The sequence below is a fragment of the Leguminivora glycinivorella genome, chromosome 7, assembly GCF_023078275.1.
Source record: "Leguminivora glycinivorella isolate SPB_JAAS2020 chromosome 7, LegGlyc_1.1, whole genome shotgun sequence".
NCBI lineage: Eukaryota > Metazoa > Arthropoda > Insecta > Lepidoptera > Tortricidae > Leguminivora > Leguminivora glycinivorella.
This window is the reverse complement of record NC_062977.1, coordinates 23,627,886-23,640,582: the sequence shown is the minus strand read 5'-3', so window position 1 is coordinate 23,640,582 and position 12,697 is coordinate 23,627,886. Positions and strand designations below refer to the sequence as shown.

The window sequence follows — 12,697 nt, the reverse complement described above, 5'->3', positions numbered from 1 at the left end:
TGCGGAAACGGAGGATGACGGTCGCGTCAGTGCAATACGAGCCGCACTGCCTTGTCGCGCGCGGCGCGTGCGAGATAGCCAAATACCAATCGGAACGAAATTTGAGAATCTGAATAAAAATGAAATAATCTACGTCGGACCGTTTAGCTTTTTTGATTAATTGTTACCAATCTTGAGTATCACACCTTTTTTTGCGCCAAAATGAAAGAGGCCGTTTTTGGGATTTTTGATTGGCTCTAGAATCTTTAAAAAGCAGAATATCAAAAAAATCAAAACGGTCCGACACAGATAAAAATAATAACAATCTGTGTTGAAAAAATCATTGCTCTATCTTCAAAAACCAGGGAGGAAGTAGTCGAGAGCGTGTGTATGGAGAGTTGACCCCTACCGTATCGTCTTAACTACTAAGTCGTCTTTATACTCTGGTGGCGTTGGCTAGGTACCCTGCTCCTTTCGTTTGTTTTTTCTCGACTTATATTCAGCACTCTCATGCCCAAATGTATTTACCAAGTTCAACGTACCGTAACTAACTGGCAAGAAAAAGAAAGAAAGAATCAACACCTAAAAAGGTTGATTTACCCACTCTTCACGACTTTCGCGTAAATAAGAATATCCATACTAACATTATAAATGGGAAAGTGTGTGAGTCTGTTTGTTTGTCCGTCTTTCACGGCAAAACGGAGCGACGTATTGACGTGATTTTTTAAGTGGAGATAGTTGGAATGGAGAACGACAAGACTACATCTTTGTCTCTGTCTAACCCCCCACTTCCCTAAAAAGGAGGGTTGAAGATCATTTCGCAAATTTCTAATTTAACGCGAGCAAAGTCGCGGGCAAAAGCTAGTTGTTTATATTTCGTGGTTTGGCCTAAACTAACAATTGGTGCCGTGTTTTCTAAAGCTATCTCTTTTATTTACTAGAGCGAGAAAGAGATAGGTATTGTTTTCAAGTGACGCACTTCGGTGTTTGGTAAACACAAAACATTTGCCATGCGGTCCGTTTGAAAGGGTAGGCACATAAATATTTTTGCGGATAAAAATGGAATTGAAGTTGATGAAATTGAAACGAAATGCGTTGTAATGTTTAAAGTGTTGGACTAAGACCCCAGAGCTGCCAGACATTCCTCGTTTCCTCAAGAATGAAACTTTGGGACAATGAAAAGTTCGTATCAACGTTTGATATTTGCATATTACCTAGTTCCGCCCGTCGGCCATTTTTCTGCTACAAGGTTGTCTTTTAAAAATACTAACTTTCCTTAAATTCTCAAGACTGGTTTTTAGGGTTCCGTAGTCAACTAGGAACCCTTATAGTTTCGCCATGTCTGTCTGTCCGTCCGTCCGTCCGTCCGTCCGTCCGTCCGTCCGTCCGCGGATAATCTCAGTACCCGTTAGCACTAGAAAGCTGAAATTTGGTACCAATATGTATATTAATCACGCCAACAAAGTGAAAAAATAAAAAATGGAAAAAAATGTTTTATTAGGGTACTCCCCCTACATGTAAAGTGGGGGCTGATTTTTTTTTTCATTCCAACCCCAACGTGTGATATATTGTTAGATAGGTATTTAAAAATGAATAAGGGTTTACAAAGATAGTTTTTTGATAATATTAATATTTTCGGAAATAATCGCTCCTAAAGGAAAAAAAAGTGCGTCCCCCCCCCTCTAACTTTTGAACGCTATGTTTAAAAAATATGAAAAAAATCACAAAAGTAGAACTTTATAAAGACTTTCTAGGAAAATTGTTTTCAACTTGATAGGTTCAGTAGTTTTTGAGAAAAATGCGGAAAACTACGGAACCCTACACTGAGCGTGGCCCGACACGCTCTTGGCCGGTTTTTATATATGTGATAGAAAAGACTGTAAGGATTTGATAATCATAATTTTCTAACCATTTACGCTGGCCGTAGCTTGAGAAATTAGGGTAAGTTAGAGAGACTTTCAAGCGTCTGGTAAAAAAAAGTCAAATGTCAATGTCACTATGGTGAAATATACATACCTCGAGGCATATGGACAACCATATGCCTCGAGCACTAATAATAGTTAACTAGTAACGTATTCGAGCACTAATAATAGTTAACTAGTAACTACGAAATTTGAATTGGTCATTTGTAGTGACCAATTTCATTAAAAAATACTTACCAAACAAAATAATAATTCATCAAATAATTTTGTAATTGCTTAAATAAATCGAGATGCCCGCGGTCACGAAGTTTTGTAATACCAAAATTAATTTATAAAATTAATATTGATATTTGAGTTTACGCGGTCAACTAATATTTAACTAATTTTAATTATTTTATAACCCCGAATTGTTAAAAAGGGTCATTACTCTAAAAAAAGGTGCCCCGAAAAAGAATCGAAAAATGTAACGAGGTTATTTCGACATATTTAAAGTAAATCGCTTAATAGTATTTTATGCAACAGGCGTTTGAAGGAGGTCAAAAAAGACGGGTGGCGTGGGTAACAATTTGGGGCGAAGCCGAAAATTATTATTAAGACGCCACGAGTATTTTTTGACTCAGTTAAACACCGTTGCATGAAATAGTTTTTCTACGACCATGCACTTAGTTTTTAATAGTTTTCTTGAATAACTGAACGTGAAATTCACACTGTTTCATGTATTCGACGCAAAGTTTTGCACTGTCAGCTAAGCTGCCCAAAGTCTTTCCACGCACGCGCGCAGTATCGTTATAACAACGCGTTGCCATGGTTACAGAGCCAAACAATGCGTTTTCAGTTTTTTCGATACTGCGCGCATGTGCGGAAAGCCGGCGGACGCTGGCTTTGGGGATTAGACTTTTATGTAGGGATTTATAGATCTATGCACGACCCTGTAAATGATGAATAACAGCTCAGGAGTACAAAAAATATTTTAATATGATCGAGGTTCACGGGAGTTTTAGTGCGTTTTCACATTATCCGATCCGATATCGGATGATCATAAATGTCGAATGAAGTCCCTATATTGTGTCCTAATTCATAATGGTTCCCAGTAATCACAAATTCTCTCATTTAAAATAAACCAGACATTTATCATATCGTTCCACAAAATGTATTATTATAAAGTACACGTGTATCATATTATCATTAAGTATATTATTATAATAATAACCATTCGGTTACCAAGCTGATTTTATTACAAACAACTTAATTTTAACAACATATTTGAATGAGTATTTCTACATATTAAAGGTTGCATTTATAATGTTGTTTCTGTTACATTTGCGACTTTTTGTTGTAAAATAAGTATTGTCAGGCATATGTCGAAACACTGATAAACGCTCCGATAAGTACAAAAAAGAATTGTTCAAATCGGATCACGGGGCTCGGAGTAATCGGTGAACATACCTACATAAAAAAATTACAATTTTGAAAAAAAAAAGAACCTCGACAATTTCCACCAAATATATCTAAGAATACTGCCGACTAATTCCGGTTCAAACAAAAAAAACTAAATCTAAATCGGTTATTTGGTTCATCCGTTTGTAAGCTACGATGCCACCTCACTTTAGACGATCACTTTTAAAGCTGCAGTAAGCTTATTCACGTTGTAACACACGGTTTCCTTGCCGAATAATTTTAACAACGTATTTCTGAGCACATTTTAAGACTATCATATAAACTTTTCTGGATTTCGTAGTTTCAAAATTATTACCAACTAGCGACCCGCCCCGGCTTCGTACGGGTACTATACTTACATGTAAACCTTCCTCTACAATCACTCTATCTATTAGAAAAACCGCATCAAAATCCGTTGCGTAGTTTTAAAGATTTAAGCATTCATAGGGACATAGGTACAGAGAAAGCGACTTTGTTTTATACTATGTAGTGATAGTGATATAACCAACAACCGTGAATCATTGAAAATTTTGTTAAAAGTACCTAGAATTGTTAATAAATTGTGTTTGAAATGTTCTGGTGATAGGTGAGTGCTTTTCAGAAGTGGACAACACTAAAAATAATTAAGTAAACGAAGCGTGTTGCAGATATTGTGGTTTGTTTTATTGATAATGTAGAATAAAAATCTGACGACGCTTGGGCGGATTACATTTGTGTTTTGACGAAGCATGTGGCGGATCAGGTTTGTATTTATTTGGTTATTAATAAATTATTTGCAAGATTTATGTCACTAACTTGCAGGACACAAATAAACATCTATCGTATTAAAAAAAAAAAAAAAAAAAAAAATATTATGTAAACTAAATAATCACTTAAGTCTAGAATTGTTTTCTCGAGATAAATTCTAAAAGAACTTTTATAATTTGCCGAGACCTTTCCCTTACCGACACTTCTAATTCTTTTTCTCTTAATTGAAATTATAAATGAAAGCATACAAATTGAATCTGAATTTAAAGTATTTTCTACGCAGTTTTTTATACCTACTCTAATTTTAGCGAAGTAAAAAAGTTTCACTCAACGACTAACAATTTTATTATACTTCTTTTCACAATAACGATATTGGAATCGAATGACACTTGTAAAAATATTTTAGTACCAAAGTTGTAGATATGAAACTTAATTTGTTATGATCATCTATGTCATAGGACTTCTTGATAAAAAAATATTGATAATAAAACTTGTTCATCATCATCATCATATCAGCCGAAAGACGTCCACTGCTGGACATAGGCCTCCCCCAAAGATTGCCACAATGACCTGTCCTGCGCCACCCGCATCCAGCGGACTCCTGCGAACTTCACCAGGTCATCAATCCACCTTGTGGGGGGCCTACCCACGCTGCGTCTTTCGGTACTTGGTCGCCACTCGAGAACCTTTCCGCCCCAACGGCCATCGGTTCCACGCACGTAGAATCTTGTTCTGTGATATAAAAAAAGTTAAATAAATAAATAAATAAATAAATATTATAGGACATTCTTACACAGATTGACTGAGGCCCACGGTAAGCTCAAGAAGGCTTGTGTTGTGGGTACTCAGACAACGATATATATAATATATAAATACTTACATACATAGAAACATCCATGACTCAGGAACAAATATCTGTGCTCATCACACAAATAAATGCCCTTACCGGGATTCGAACCCGGGACCGCGGCGTAGCAGGCAGGGTCACTACCGACTGCGCCAGACCGGTCGTCAAAAGTTGACCGACTACAAATAGACTATGGCTAGGTGGGCTAAATTTTGATCACATAATAACAAAACAAACATTAGGTATAACATAGCAAAACTTGCAAAACAAACTAAGACTCGCAACTCTGTTCTTCTGACGTAAAAAGTTGTGAGATCCATCTAATACCAAGTCGGTTAATTTATTCAGTCCCTACTTAAAGGATCTTCTGCTATAAGTTATTACGTAGTTTATAACTAACCTGACAATATTATCTTATAGCGACCATTCAATATAAAAAAAACATACTTATTAATATAATATTGTTTCATAAAGAGGTAGGCAGAGCACATCAACTACCAAGTTTTAGTGCACTCTTGGCAAAAAGGGGTTGAAAGAAATCGAAATTGTGACATGGCAGTGCCAGGTTGCCAGCCTCTCGCCTACGCCACAATCCCATATCCCACAGTCAACTTCTACGACACCCACGGGAAGAAAGGGGGTGGTGAAATTCTTAACCCGTCACCACACGGGGCACCTATTCTTTTCAGGTACCTATTTTATTAAATGTGTAGGAAAAAAAACAATGTTAACTCCGGCATGGCCCTTATTATTTTTGATAAAAGCCTTGTTGCATTATAAATAAGGGTACAGACGAAAATGTTCATTAATATTCATACATAGTTTTCTCTTTTATTAATTAAACATCACAACTAAAATTACCTACTGGGAATATCCACCGAAAATTAGTTTGAAAACATCAATCGCTTACAATTTTCAGCCTCACGATCATAAATAGGCTAAGAGGTATATTTATAATCAAAATCTAGAAAATTAGTTTACTAATCCGCGAACAGATAATGTGAACACATCGGTAACTCGTGGCACTTAAGGACTCGGCAAAAGGTGCCGTTATCCATTAAAAAACCAAAAAAAGCCAACCTCCACTAGCTTAATTAAAATTTTGAAAAACCCCCGACTGCGACATAGTTGACCGATTTTCATGAAACATGGCTAAGAACACTCCCGACTAACTCAACTTTCAGACAAAAAAAACTAAATCTAAATCAGGACGGACGGACGGACGGACGGACGGACGGACGGACGGACGTCAGACGACAGAGACGTCAAACTTATCCCCTTTCCATCTGATAATGGAACAAACACGACGAAGACTGAAGATTATTGGAATATTATTGGATATTTATTTAGTAATAAGATTAATAAGTAAGTATACATGTCAATTTGGTCAATAATCTACATTTACATTGAAATACTTAATAATATTAATTAAGTAATTGTTTTTTAACATAGTAATTGTATTTTTTTTTAATATTGTATAACTCGCTTTATTAACAGTGTGTGAAGCTGCCCTAAAAATCTATATTATATAGGGTGTAACATTAATGCTGGTGATCCATTTAAGAGCATAACCGGTATCGAATAGCGGTTACGAATACCACTTCCTTTTTTAAAATAAACACCATGAAAATTAAAGGTACTATAGAAGGTAATGTATAAGCCGTAGGATTTATCTTCGGCAATTATGTTACATAGTGTATATGGTCATGGTTCGTTAATATTTCTTGTATGTGGGAAGCTTTTGCACATTGTAATTTTTCCTCAGTCGCCCGTTGACCACGAACGCTGCAAAGTGTTCGAAACGTTGGGATGATTGTAATTTTTTTATACGCGATATAATCCGTTTCCATAGTTTTATTTCCAGGGAGCGTACTTTTCGTGCCGATGACATCAATTTGACGTCACGCTCCATATAGGGTGATCACAAATTGTTTTATTGTAAATTATTAATCATTAGTCATCAATCATTTTAAGTTATGAATTTCTTTGCATGGTAATGAATGCAAGAAGGATGGTGTGCTTTACGTTAGAGAGAAATTCTCTTTTCTACGTATTTATTGTAATGTGTTGTTAATAAATACTATTTAATTAAATTTATTTATAAAAACAAATCAAATAACTTTATTCACATTTCAAGTAGGTATTATTTATGCCACATGTAAATGGACTACAGGTTGGCTAGCCGAATGGCACAATCGCTCACGAAACGCTCACGAAACGAAGCGCTAGTAGATATGTATCTCTATCGCGCTTGCGTATTGGCGCGACAGAGCCAGCGGCGTATCGCTTTCGTTTGGCGTCGGAGAAATGCCATTCGGCTACGGGGCCTGTATTTGAAGTAATTTGTACACGATTAAAATGATTGACGACTAATGATTAATAATTTACAATAAAACTATTTGGGATCATCCTATACGGAGCGTGACGTCAGATTAATGTCATCGGCATGAAAAGTACGCTCCCTGTAATTATTTCATATTGAATTGAATCGAAAAAATTGTTTAAATAAATAGAAAATGACAGTACGTATATGTTTAAATTAATATCACAAAAATACGGTGTCTTAAACAGATATATATTGCAGCTTATTGCATTTCCAAGAATTAATATGACGCAAAATGCAGGGAGTGCTCAAAGGAACATATTGGATTTAGCAATTTCTCGTCCTGGGTTCGTCGAAAGCTGGTTACTTAAATTGAATTGCAAGGCCGGTTTGGTTTACATTACACATGGATTGTAACATTTATAACATCTATATTATCAACAACATTTAAAACTTCGGGTTTAAACTGATAACATAGCGGTTAGCTTTTAACTAACGCCCTGTCGAATTTCACGAAAATCAAAACAACACGGTGTATAAGCCTGCCTGCCTGCCTGCTAAGCCGCGGTCCTGGGTCTGAATCCCGGTAGGGGAATTTATTTGTGTGATGAGCACAAATTTGTTCCTGTGTCATGAATGTTTTATGATACATCGTGTTTTTTTTGTTTTCCGTTTAATTCGACAGAATATTCGCAGTTAGGTTCATCAAACACTTATTATGCATGGAAACGAAAAAAAAAAATTTTGATAAATGGATTAATTAGTGTGAGAGGACCTTAACTAATCATAACATGAAAGTCATTGTCAAGTGTTTGATGGCACATGTCAAAACAAATAACATTAGAAAGTAGTAAGGGATGCCACACACGTGCTCAGTAATTGAATTATTTTTTAAATAATTCGGAAACCGTAAGAGATAAGAGGCTAGTTTCTCAGAAAAATTGATTGCATTTGAACTAAAGAATCTTCCCTTAAAGTTAACGGAATTCAATAAAAACAGGGTGTATATGAATTATAAGTATATCGTTGTCTGAGTATCTCCAACAAACCCATCATGAGCTTACTGTACGACTCAGTTTATCTGTATAAGAATGTCCTATAATATTTATTAATTTATATTTATCCGATGTCAATGATGTCATAATATATACACGACACGAAATGTGCTAAGACTCTTACAATACTCTTATAACAGATTAAATTATTGTCAGAAAAGATTTTTTTTCCACACCAACTGGTAAAGGCTTACTTTGCTATTCGAAAACAGATAGCAAAATTGCATTTTATCCACAAGAGTGCAAAGTAATTTCATACAAATTTTAACTTGATGTCTTAAGCTGGCTGGTAGAATTTACATTGATTTTGAATCATAAATATTGAATAGAGGTAGATTGATGGATTTGATTTAGTTTGATATTTTATTGGTCAGTATTTTGTTCGTGTTGGTGTGGTGAAAAAAATTGTGTTTCACTCGGTGGCAAAGTTTGTTTAACCTTCATGTCTTGAAACCCTCGCAACGCTCAAGATTCCACTTTTTGAACAATCAATATTGGCACGTGCGGTTAAACAACAACTTTGCCCCCTTGTAATAGTTATTTGTTATACAAGGGGGCAAAGTTGTATTTTAACGCCGAGTGTGGAATTGAAAAACGAGCAAGTGAAAGGATTCTATAGTTGAACCACGAGTGAAGCGAGTGGTTCGAGAATAGAATCCTGAACTTGCGAGTTTTTTAACACACGAGAAGTAAAATACATTTGCACCCGAGTGTAACACTAAACTTTTCCCCTCACTGTAGCGAGGAAACTACAACGCAAAAAATGCGTTTATCACTGCTTCCAGTAGTTCCACAGGTGGTAAATCATCTTTATTACTAGATTCACCTACTTTTATCAATTTTAAAGCAGTTAATTTTACTTTATTCAAGGTCAAATTACTTTACCCACTAGTGGATAAAATGCGTTTTTACCCGCTGGTATTAAAGGACAAAACACGTGTTTCCGAGCTAGTGAGGGGAAAAAAAAATAATTATAGTTGGTATATTTTTGTAGTCACACCATTATTATAGCTTTGGATACTTGGAGGCCTTGGTATTTTTTTTGTATATGACATTTATTTTAGTTTACTCTTAGTGCGGTTTCACATCATCCATTTTGAGAATTTGGGACCCCTCCAATTAGCGTAGTTTTGTGACGATAAAAGCATGAAATTTCAATAAAAATATTGTTTTTGTGTTAGTTACATGAACTTTAAGTGATAATCTACATTCAAAATGTGAAAAAAGTTAATTTTTAGACATATTTTATGCTTAATTGCCGTCACAAAACTGACAGCGAGTTAATTTTTGTTAACGACTTACGCTAATTGGGGGGTCCCAAATTCTGAAAATGCTCGGATATGGCCTATTTAGGCGCCATCTTTGCTTTTTGCCATTGATCATTCCAAATCCGTACAGTTTGTTTACAACGTTTGAATTGAACTGATCATAGACACAAACTACATATAATATAACATAATAACATATGCTTCAATATTAATATGTTAATATTTGTCCTTTGCTAATATTAGGTCTAATATTGGGTTTCACAAATTAACATATTGAAATTGTAATCGATGTAGCCTATTCCCGCGAGATCTTTGACATGTTTTCCGGGAATATTCAAGTTTTCCAGGGGGTAGAGGGAATATTGCTAGAGCAATTTGGACCCCGACGCGGCATCTTTTTAACCCCCGACGCAAAAACGACGGGGTGTTATAAGTTTGACATGTCTGTCTGTGTGTTTGTCTGTCTGTCGGTCTGTGGCATCGTAGCTCCTTAGTTTTTTTTTGTCTGAAAGCTGAGTAGTTTCATGAAAATCGGTCCTCTACTATGTCGCGGTCGGGGGTTTTTTCAAAATTTTAATTTTTTCATACAGTGGGCCCGACGCTACGTCTCGCGAGACGCTAGATGTTGGGGGACATAGATAATTTATCCTGTGAAAAAGTTGTTTCAACCCCCGACATTATTTATCCCGTGAAAAAGTTATTTTAACACCCGTCGCAAAAACGACGGGGTGTTATAAATTTGACGTGTCTTTCTGTCTGCCTGTCTGTATATGTGTGTCTGTCTGTGGCATCGTAGCTCCCGAACGGATGAACCGATTTAGATTTAGTTTTGTTTTTGTTTAAAAGCTGAATTAGTCGTCTTCGCCACGTTTCATGAAAGTCGTGTCTATTCATTTCACAGACCTCAGGATCTGATCATGGAACAAGCACGACGAAGACTGTGAGGCATTTGTGATGGTGTTGGACATTTGCAGTTTGTTTTTGTCAATTTTGTGTAGATTAATTGATTAATTGTTTTTTTCTTTAACATAGTATGGTAATTTTTTTGAATATTGTATATTAACTAGCTTTAGTGTGTGAACCTGCCTTAAAAATCTATATTATTTATGGTCATGGTTCGTTAATATTTCTTGTATGTGGGTACCTAGCTTTGGCACATTGTCATTTTTTCCTCAGTCACCCGTTGACCACGAATGCTGTATAGTGTTCGAAATGTCGGGATGAATTGTAAATTTATTACACGCGATTTAATCCGTTTCCATAGTTTTATTTCATAAGCTTGTATAGACTATAAGTACCTACTTTTTTTTATAAGCAACTAATCCTCATGAAGCTCAAAAAACACCATCTGTATTGACAAGACTCTCCACTAGCACACCTCGGACACTGGCGATCAAATATATGAAAGAGGTGCGTTCCTAGCACACATTCTAAGCTCGTGTAGGTGAACGCGTAACAGGTGTATGAGTGAGATATGACAGGTCGACTGTTCGCGTTTTTGACAGGCGGTAACTGTGAGGTAACCGAGAGGGGGTGGGCGGCGCTTTCAGCGGGGAGCGGGAGTGGCCATACTGTACCATAGTACTCTTTATTAGACTGTACCACTAGTTCACAAAGTAGTCAATTTCTTGTTAGGTCGAAACTTCAAAGGGCCACTGAAAAACGTCGTACATAGATTCTTATCCGTACGTACTTGTACCGTTATATACTATTAAACTTTATACGGCCACATGTGCCGGCTTGAAAACAAAAAGCTAAATCTTTTAGTTTTATGAAAACCCGATTATATTACTTTAGTATTTATTCTAAAGTCAAAAAGTTGCTTTAAAAACTCACTTCTTTTTCCACAAAACTTCTCTACATTTCCCCTTTTCTTAAACAATCACATATTTTTTCAATAAAACTAAATAAACTCTTAACCTGAAAAAAAAAAACGCTAAAACTAGCTTCACTTACCTCCCTTTCCTTATTTTACGACGTTCACAAAAACAATCTCAATCCAATCAAACAAGCCACAGTCACGATTCACTGACTCGATTTAAGTTTAGAGGAGCAAGAAACACGTGCTCTCACTGTGAGCGCGGAGCGCGAACTGACTACTGAGTCTGCTGACCGGAGACCGAAGTGAATGAATGGGATTGTGAAGAATGATTCGCGAATGGTCGAAGCGCGAAGCGGAACGTTCGTAGAACGCCTACGGACTTCCTGTGATAACACGCGTAGTATAGTGCGTAGGTAATATTAATATCATTGATAGCATTCAATTACCTATAGCATTCAAGACACAGACTGAAAATTTCGCTAACAGCCGCTTCGCACTTCGTCCGATCCAAAGAAGGACGGAAAGAAATCGGATGACGGAGATCGGATCTACATAATTATTTATGTAAATATTAACTTACATTTTTTTTTTTCCGAGTTGTTTTTTTTTATTGTTTTTGATATTTGGCCGTTTTGCACAACTTTTCAGAAACATTTTGAATTGGGTAAATCTAAATTATTCTGCTTTAAGGTTGATTACCAAAAAATATAATAAAGGTTGAACACGCTAAAACTGAGGCATATAAATTCATTTGCTGATTCGTTATAATTAAAGGTATAGAATTTTTTTTGATGCCATTTAAATCGTAAAAAAGTATAGTTTTTAAATATATCAGTTACTTTTGTGAAAGATTTATATATGTAGCGATAATGGAACAGGCAAAGTGTTCAAAGAAAAGTACGATCCATGGCTTATTCGTCGAGAAACCTTGACTAATTATGGTTTGCATTTAAAATACATTAAATTTGCTCATATTTAAATCAAACATCTTTTATTTATTTATTATATTTTTTTATAATAAACATTTAAGTGTGCCCCATTTTTGGCGTGTTCAACCTTTATTGTCCTGAAACAAAATCAACCTTATAGCAGAATGGATTTACCCAAGTTTGAAGTTAAGATTTTTTCTATCTATTTATTAATAAAATGTCATCACGTAACACTTGATTGAACTGAAAGTGCTCAGAAAACTTACTGACGCACAAACATGTGTCAAAACTTTTGACACACAATTTCTCGAAAAAATGTTTTGTCGCTCTTTTTACACCTCATAACTCATAATCGCGGGACACGTCTG

At 35.8% G+C, this 12,697-nt stretch overlaps 1 protein-coding gene across 2 annotated transcripts in view; it reads right to left on the bottom strand.

The window, feature by feature from the left end:
• The window catches only part of LOC125228147 (somatostatin receptor type 2), a 300,930-nt gene extending 289,279 nt beyond the window's left edge, over positions 1 to 11,651 (bottom strand). For both annotated transcript variants that reach the window (XM_048132603.1, XM_048132602.1), the window contains exon 1: positions 11,535 to 11,651. The gene's annotated coding sequence lies outside the window, so the exon portion shown is untranslated. The remainder of the gene's footprint in view (positions 1 to 11,534) is intronic.
• Positions 11,652 to 12,697: the final 1,046 nt, after the last annotated feature.